Below are 8209 nucleotides of genomic sequence, written 5' to 3' on the forward strand. Positions count from 1 at the left end.
GACCCAATCAGCTTATTTAGCTGATTTAATTAATTGCAAAACAGCCCTCAAGTTTCCTTAAAAATACATTCAAACCCCTCCACTTTTTGTGCTTTTAAAAAATTCCCCAATCTAAATTTAGCAAAGTTCGAAACATTCAAAATTTGCATCAATGTGTGGCCAGCCAAGGGGTGTATGGCTGCTAATTTTTTTTTTCTATTTCTAGTAGCCAATCCCATCTATAAATACCCCTTTCTCCTCTTCATTCAACACACCTCTCATTCACACTTCTTTCTCTCCTTTACTCAATTTCTCCCTTCCAAAACCTCCCTTTGTTTCCTATTTCCCCCTTCTATTTCCCTTTGCTGATATTCCTCTTGGAAAAGAGCTTTCAACCACCTTGTATAGCAACATTCAAGTGCTTATAGAAGAATTGGATCAACAGAATGAGTAGAGTAGGAGATTAGCAAACTAGTCTGACTTCGGAGAAATACTGGATTTGATTCTAGTTTCCTATTCTTTAAATTTCATTATTGTTGTTATGAACATGTCTATGAATATTTTTTATGTTGCTATTTTGAATTTAATTAACATGGCTTAAATTTAATTCGTGTTAGGTTGATTGCATTTCGTCTACTTAAATTATTAAAATTATGTTTGTGTTATTATAGGTCTTGCTAAATTGTTTGATTAAGTAAAACCATGATTATGTATACTTGCATTATAATTGTAAGGTAACTAATGAGTTAATTATTAATCGTATTGAAATTTTAATTAAGTGACACAATACTTAATCAGTGCATGTTTAATCTTCTAAGGTAGCTGAGGGTTAAATTAGCGAATGTATTAAACGGTACATTAGCCTTGCATAACTTGCAAGATTATTGTGATTAAATTGTTTCAATGTAGGAATATATTGTTACTTCACTTAATCTTTTACTTGCTTATTAAAATTGATTAATTGTTTGAATTGACATAGTAATATGTTCAAGAGATTAGTTAATTTGGTAAGTTGGTATGTGCTCTAAGTTAACAAGTTGTTGTGAATTTATTCGTAATAACATGAACATTATTTTAATAATATTAAGTTAAGAAATGTAATTGATCTAACACAATTATTTCATATTGATTAAATTTGTTTTCAGAAATCGTGCATTGGAATTTTTACCTTTTAATTTTCTTAGTTAGTTTTCTTAGTTAAAATCTAGTTTCATTAAACCATTTTTCAAAACAAAAGATTTTCCTTCACCAAAGTGTTTTTAATTTCATTTCATAAATATTTTTTTACACAATCCCTGTAGGTACGATAACTCAACTTACTTAATTATGCATTTTTAATTGCATTTGTGAAATTGTTAATTTTGCATTTTGGTTTATTTTTCTCTTTAATTTTAACTTAATGAAATTTCTATGATTATTTCAGGTGTTTATGAGTATTGATCGAATTATTGATTTACTCCCTGTAGATTTTGAGATTGAAAGAACTTTTTCACAACAAAGAAGACAAACAACTTAAAGAAAGACTGAAGAGATGAACTTCAAAAACCAGAATCAAGGAAACGAAGCAAATCAAGTTCAAAATCCTATCCTTATTGCTGATGATAGGTATAGAGATCTAAGACAATATGCAGTGCCAGTGTTTTATGAGCTTAATCCACGTATTAGGAGACCTGAAATTGAGGCACAACAATTTGAGTTGATGTCAGTTATGTTTCAAATGCTTCAGATAGTGAGCCAATTTAGTGGAATGCCTACTAAAGATGATCACCTTCACTTAAGACTATTTATGGAAGTGAGTGATTCTTTCAAGCTGGCTGAAGTACCCGAAGATGCATTACGATTAAAGCTGTTCCTGTATTCACAAGGGACGAGCTCGACCCTAGTTGAACTCATTGCCACCAAATGCTATTTCCACATGGCAAGAGTTAGTGTAACGATTCCTTATGAAGTATTTCCCACCTAGCAAGAATGCTAAGTTAAGGAATGAGATCACTATCTTCCAATAGATGGATGATGAGTCCTTGTATAAGGCATGGGAAAGGTTTAAAGAACCATTATGAAGATACCCTCATCATGGAATCCCTCATTGCATCTAATTAGAGACATTCTATAATGGTCTCAATGCTCATACGAGGATGGTAGTGGACGCTTCTGCTAACAACACTCTTCTTTCTAAGTTTTACAATGAGGTTTATGAAATCATCGAGAGGATTTCCCAGTAACAATTATCAATGGCCAACCAATCAAGCAGTGTTAGAAAGATGAGTTGCTGGAGTACATGAAGTGGATGCTCTCACTTCACATGCATCTCAGGTATCTTCAATATCCTCAATGCTTAAAAACTTTACTACTAATGGGTTTAATAATTTTGTAACTTAGCCACCGAATCAATTTGAAAATGTAGCCTATGTTTATTGTGGGAAAGGGCACTTGTTCAAAGAATGACAATCAAACCTAGAATCTGTGTATTACATGGGTAACTAGAACCAAAGCCGAGGAAAGCAAAGACTGCAAACCAATTTCAATAACCCATCTTGGAGAAACCACCCTAATTTTTCTAGGAGTAACCAAAAAGTTGGGTCTAGTAACACTTATACACAACCCAGACTGACCAAGCCATCTGTATTTACCCAACAAGTTTAGAAATAGCCTCAAGTTAAACCATCCAATGGCTTGGAAAACTTGTTAAAGGCATATAGCAAAAAAATGATGCCTTAATCCAAAGCAAGAAGCCACATTAAAAAACCTGGAGAATTAAGTAGATCAACTCATTATTGAACTTAGAAATCGACCATAAGATGCTTGCCTAGTGATACAGAAAATCCAAGAAATCTGGGGAAAAGCATTGTAAAACATTGAAATTGAGGAGTGGAAAGACATTAGAGCCCAATACTGTTGAAGTTGAAGAGGAGCAAGCTAATGTTCGAGATAAAGCGAAAGTTCAACCAAGTTTGGAAATCCTAGCTTGACCATAACCAGAATTTGCAAAACCTGATAAGGTAACTTCTGACCTAGTCAATTATGATAAACTAATAACTTCGTTAGATGCAAAATTGCCAAAAAAGACGAATCGACCAGTTCAAGTAAAGAATCCTCCACCACATTACCCTTAAAGATTTCAAAAGCAGCAGTAGGAAGCTCAATTCAAGAAATTCCTATACTTACTTAAGGAACTTTATATCAACATTCTGTTGGTAGAAGCATTTGAGAAGATGGCAAACTACGTTAAATTCATGAAGGATGTCTTGTCTAAAAAATAGAGACTTGTAGAATTTGAGACAGTAGCCCTGACGAAGGAATGCAGTGCATATGTGCAAGATAAATTACCCCTAAAGACGAAGGGCCCTAGGTGTTTTATCATACCTTGCAACATTGGAGCAACTTGTTGTGGTAAGGTATTATGTGATTTGGGTGTAAGCATCAACTTGATGCCCGTGTCTATTGATAAATCGTAATTTATACATATTTTTATCCCATGCTTAGCACATTTATAGATGATTTCTCCTTACATTTGGTGAATTCGATGCTCCTAATTCTTTAATTTCATGTTTTATACTTAGGTGAGCATAGGAGAGTAAAAAGAGCGAGAAATGGGCCGAAAACGGAGAAAATGGACCCACATGGGAAATCAACACGGCCTGGACTTCCTCATACGGGCGTGTCCATTTGTCAGGATCGAAGCACGACTTAAACTAGTAGACTACACGCCTGTGCCTATTCAACAGCCTTGACCACGGGCTAGAGCAATCGCACACGGGCGTGTCACACGAATGTGTCCCTGCCGAGCCCAAGTCTAGTCCTATTCGGAAAAGGCCACTTTTGAGGGCTCTTAGGCATTCTAAAGTCGATTTAAACACCCGAAGAAGCACTTATAAGAGACATACGGAGTAGGAGGCAAAGAATTACTCAAGGGAAGCCGATTGATCCATCTCAGAAGCCGGATCCATTGTCAAGACTGAAGATCTCCCTTCAATTTCCATTCAGGGGTTTTTGGGTTTTCTTTATGTTTTGTTATCTTTATTCTTTTGAGATGTTTTCTTTCATAATTATGAACTAAACCCCTTAAATACCTAAGGGGAATGAAACCTAGGACAGATCTTGTTATTATTATCTGAATTGTATGATAAATACTTGACTTGTTCTTAATTATGTGTTCTTAATTCTTGTTTTAATATTCCAGGATATTGATTCAAGTTAATGCTCTTATTCAGAGGAGGAAAATACCCTTTCTAAGAGTAAATTTGTCGTAATTAAGTGGAGTTGATTGCACGCCTAGAGATAGGGTGATAAGATTTTGCCGGATTAGGGTGAAACTTAATAAGGGGATCTGTAGATTGAGTTAATGCAACACTAGGGCATTAATTAGAAAGAGATTTCAATTAATCAACCTAGGGTTAGATGTTATTAGTCTTGAGAGAGATAATAGTATAACTTAGGGATTTCTATGGATCAAGTCAAATGAATAAATAGTCTGATTCAGAGTCAAATAACAAGTGAATTCTAGGTGGATTTTTCCTTGGGTATTGTCTTAATCAATCGAGTTTTCTCAAAAGCTTTTCCCCAATTTTCTCTCTGTGAATCCTTAGTTTAGTTAATTAGTTTAGATAAACAAACCCCTTAATTTTTAGGCTAGATAATACAAAGGAAGTAATTACTAGTACTCTTGGGTCCTTTGGGTTCGACAATCCGGTCTTGCTAAAGCTATACTACTGTTCGATAGGTACACTTGCCTTCATCGTGATAATAGTTAGTTTCAAGAACGATTAATTATAAATTTTTAAAACCTGTCACGAATATCACGTATCATCTATATTTAGGAAGTTGGGGATAGGTGAAGTTAGACCTACTATAGTTACACTTCAGTTAGCAGATCGATGCTTAGCACACCTAGAAGGAAAAATCGAGGATGTATTGGTACATGTAGACAAATTTATTTTTCCTGCTAACTTTGTTATTTTAGACTTTGAAGCAAACAAAGAGGTGTCAATCATCCTAGGAATGCCTTTCCTAGCAACTGGGAGGACCCTAATTGATGTCAAAAGGGTGAACTTACCATGCGTGTTGTGGACAATCAGGTAGCATTTAATGTTTTTATATTTATGCAATTTCCTAACATAGTTGATGATTGTTCTACAGTATCCAAGTTAGAGGAATTGGTCATGAAAAAGGAACTCTACTCTGTTAATGACCCATTGGAGCAAATTTTGACATCAAACCCTCCAATTGATGAAGAGGGGGAGGAATACTTAGCTTTGCTAGAAGCTAATCAAAGAGGATTTAATCTATAATCTTGCTTTGGATATTTGGAGTTAGACAGTGGAGATTAAGCCCAACCAAAAAGGTCAATTAAAGAGTTATATAATTAGAATTGAAGGTACTTCCCTCACATTTAAGATATGTTTATTTAGGTAACAGTTCTACCTTGCCTGTGATTGTTTCAACGGAGTTGACTGAAGAGCAAGAAGAGAAACTAATCCTAGTATTGAAACAATTCAAGAAGGCTATTGGATTGACCATAGCCAATATTTGTGGCATTATTCTGTCTGTAGGCATGCACCAGATCATCTTGGAAGATGGCAAGAAAAGTATGATTGATGGACAATAGAGACTGAACACCAACATGATGGACTTGGTAAAAAAAGAAATCATTAAGTGCTTAGGTGCTGGTATAATTTATCCTATCTCAGACAGTTCATGGGCAAGTCTGGTCTAGTGTATGCCAAAGAAAGGAGGTATCACGGTTGTTGAGAATGAGAATGAGAATAATGAGCTAATACCAACCAGAACAGTTACAGGATGGATAATTTCTATTGGTTACCGAAAGTTGAACAAGGCAATCAGGAAAAACCACTTTTCTTTATCATTTTTGGATCAAATACTGGATAGATTTGCGGGACTAGACTTCTACTGTTTCCTTGATGGATACTTAGGGTATAATCAAATCACAGTAGCTCCAGAGGATCAACACAAAACAACATTCACATGTCCATATGTTACATTTGCATTTAGACGCATGCCATTTGGTTTATGTAATGCATCTGATACATTTCAAAGATGCATGATGTCTATTTTTACTGACATGGTTGAAAAATATTTGGAAGTCTTTATGGATGATTTTTTAGTATTCGAAGATACATATGATGATTGCTTAGTCAATCTAGCTAAGGTACTAAGGTGATGCGAAAAAACAAACCTCATACTTATTTGGAAGAAGTGTCATTTCATGGTACGAGAAGGTATTGTTCTAGGGCATCAGATAACTAGACATAGAATCGAGGGAGATAAAGCAAAGGTAGATGTTGTTGAGAAACTCCCACCTCTAACATCTGTAAAGGGTGTTAGGAGCTTTTTGGGCCATGCTGGTTTCTATCAGAGATTTATCAAAGACTTCTCCAAAATTGCTAAACCATTATGTAAATTATTGGAGAAGGACATGATGTTCAAATTTGATGAGAAGTGTTTAAGAGCTTTTAATGGTTTGAAGAGTTAGTTAGTTTCAGCATAATCATCATCACAACAGACTGAGATTTGTCGTTTAAATTGATATGTGACGTAAGTGAATTCGTGATAGGAGTTGTGATGGGCCAACGAAGGAAAAATGCTTTTCATCCCATATATTATGTGAGTCAGAATTTGGCAGGAGCTCAACTGAATTACACAGTAACAGAGAAAGAATTACTTACTATTTTATTTGCTTTTGACAAGTTTTGGTCTTATCTTGTAGGTACCAAAGTGATTGTCTATACAAATCACTCGACAATTAAATACTTACTTGCCAAGAAAGACACTAAGCTGAGATTGATTCGATGGGTACTTCTAGTCCAAGAGTTGGGTCTAAAAATTCAAGATCGAAAGGGAATAGAAAACCAAGTAGCAGATCACTTGTCCAAATTGAAGTCACAAGAAGGGACTTCTCCAATTATACCCATTCAGGAGACATTCCTAGATGAATACATACTTAAGGTAAAGCATGTCTATACTACCCCTTAGTTTGCTATTTTTGCTAACTATTTGGCTTGTGGTTTGATGCCTCTTGATAAGAATTATCAACAAAAGAAAAAGTTTCTTCACGATGTGAAGAACTATTTTTGGGAAGAATCATACTTGTTTAAAAAGTATGCAGATCAAATGATCAGGAGATGCGTGGCAGAAGATGAAGTACATAAGATTTTATATCATTGTCACACAGCTCTGAATGGGGGACACTTCAGAGGTACATGTACTGTAGCCAAAGTATTGCAAGCAGGATTCTTTTGGCCAACTCTATTCAAAGATGTGTATACTTATGTAAAGAGTTGTGATCGATGCTAGAGGGTTGGAAACATCACCAGTAGAAATGAGATGCCCCGAAAAAACATCATTGAGGTAGAACTATTCGATGTTTTGGGTATTGACTTTCTCGGTCCATTTCCCCTGTCTTTTGGTCGCAAGTACATATTAGCAGTAGTGAATTCCATATCAAAGTGGGTTGAAGTTGAGGTATATCCAATGAACGATACCAAGGTTGTAATGGAATTTTTGCAGAAGCATGTGTTCACAAGGTTTGGAACCCCGAAAACTATCATTAGTGATGAAGGGACCTATTTTATGAAAAAATGGTTAAAATGGTTACTCGATAAACATTGAATGAAGCACAAGGTGGCCACAGCTTACCATCTATAGACAAATGGGCAAGCTAAGCTGGCGAACAAAGAAATAAAAGGGATACTCAATAAGGTAGTTTGTCCAAACTGATGAGATTGGGCAAAAGGCTAGACGATGTTTTATGGGCCTATAGGATAGCATACAAAACACCTTTATAGAAGTCACCTTATAGGTTAATTTTTGGGAAAGCATGCCATTTGCCCTTGTAGTTAGAACATAATGCTTACTGGGCTCTCCAACAGCTCAACTTGGATCTTAAGCTTGCTAAAGGGAAATATATGCTTCAACTCAATGAGTTAGAAGAGTTTCGAATGTTCATATATGATAATGCCAAACTATTCAAAGAATGTAAGAGCCCGTTTTCAGTAAAATCGAAAAAATAGTTTCGGGGCCACAAATTTGAAGTTAAAAAATTTATTTTATTATTATTTTATGGTATATAGCATGATAGTATACCTTATAAAAATTTCGTTAAGAAATTTTATTGTTTACATGTTCAATTTGATAAAAAGGACTAAATTGCGTAAAGTGAAATAGTTGAGTTCTATTAGCTAAATGTATTAAATAGCTATAGAACTTTAAAGTA

At 35.0% G+C, this 8209-nt stretch overlaps 1 non-coding gene across 1 annotated transcript; it reads right to left on the minus strand.

Moving 5' to 3' along the window:
* Positions 1 to 1952: 1952 nt before the first annotated feature.
* Positions 1953 to 2059, minus strand: LOC128292180 (small nucleolar RNA R71). The gene has a single exon (XR_008282165.1). It is a non-coding gene; the product is annotated as a small nucleolar RNA R71 (small nucleolar RNA).
* Between the last annotated feature and the right edge of the window lie 6150 nt (positions 2060 to 8209).

This window comes from Gossypium arboreum, chromosome 4 (genome assembly GCF_025698485.1).
Source record: "Gossypium arboreum isolate Shixiya-1 chromosome 4, ASM2569848v2, whole genome shotgun sequence".
Classification (NCBI taxonomy): Eukaryota; Viridiplantae; Streptophyta; class Magnoliopsida; order Malvales; family Malvaceae; genus Gossypium; species Gossypium arboreum.